Genomic DNA, 1263 nt, shown 5'->3' with positions numbered 1-1263 from the left:
CAAATTAAAACGTACACAAAAGTTTGGGGGGGTTTAAAGGAAACAAAACCCCATAAAATTTTTATGGGGTGTCTAAATTTCACTATAATTTTTTCTTAAGATACTACTGCCTTCAGAATGCCACATGTTCATTTTCAATAAAAAATCTCCAATAGTTTTCGATATATTGGAAAAAATCGATTTTCATTTTGTAACTTCAAAGGGCTGTAACTTTTTTTATGTGCACATTTGTACTAAGGTAAGTTAGGTTCAATCGAACTATTTTTGGTCCCAAAATATGTGATTAAATTTATGACCTGTATTTTTGTTATAAAACGACACTCAAACTGCAAGCGCAAGAGTCTCGCAGGCTTGGTCTTGTTCTTGCTCAAGTCTTGCACGGTTAGTCTTCGTCTTAGTCTTGCTAAAATAAGGCGGTCTTGGTCTTGGTCTTGGTCTTGCTAAAACGCAAGAACAAGACCAAGACTGCAAGACCAAGACCGATTTTGGGCAACACTAGTCTAAGGTGGGAAACTATGTAATGTAATATTAATTTATACGTTTTCACGATCATTTCCACCTCCACTAGTTTCAAATCTTTTTGTTTTGTAATGTATTATGTTTTCCATCTTTTGCGCTATTTTTCCGGTTATTAGCGGGCTCATCACTGTATATTCGATTTCTTGTTAGTTAAAAAAAAAGAAGGTGTGTGTACTTTGTACGCACATAAGAAGTTATAATTCTATTATATGATTTCAACGAAATAAATATACTTTCGAACAGTTTATTTATATTTTATTTAAAGATTAAACTAATTTTGACTTAGTACTTTCCAAAAATGTTTATTAAAACAATACCAAAAATAAAAAATAAATAGAAAACACCCGGATTCGAACCGGGGACCTCTTGATCTCCAGTCGAACGCTCTACCACTGAGCTATACTCCTTTTGTTTTTGCGGGTGCGGACTACAAGATTTCTCAGACATTGTGTCAAATAGACCTAAGTGAAGTATAAAAATACTTCAAATATGACTTATTATCTTATTCCCGAGGTAGACAAATGCAAAGATACAAAAATTATAATAAGTAGATTTACTAAAAACACAAATATATTCTTTCCACACCTTTTTTGGACTAATGCGTACATAACTTAAAACATTTAGCAACGAACTCCATACTGTATGTGTGCGCATGCGCGCAGAATAATAAAAATTCACTCCCAATCGCGCCTAAAGAAGTATAACTTCAAAAATTTTAGTAGCTCCAATATGACACAAAATCTG

General features: G+C 33.1%; 1 non-coding gene across 1 annotated transcript; it reads right to left on the bottom strand.

The window, feature by feature from the left end:
* Positions 1 to 854: 854 nt before the first annotated feature.
* Positions 855 to 926, bottom strand: Trnas-gga (transfer RNA serine (anticodon GGA)). Its single transcript has one exon. It is a non-coding gene; the product is annotated as a tRNA-Ser (tRNA).
* Positions 927 to 1263: the final 337 nt, after the last annotated feature.

Source organism: Diabrotica virgifera, chromosome 5 (genome assembly GCF_917563875.1).
Source record: "Diabrotica virgifera virgifera chromosome 5, PGI_DIABVI_V3a".
Taxonomy (NCBI): Eukaryota; Metazoa; Arthropoda; class Insecta; order Coleoptera; family Chrysomelidae; genus Diabrotica; species Diabrotica virgifera.
Note: the sequence above shows the minus strand (reverse complement) of the source record. Positions and strands in the feature narration are given on the sequence as shown.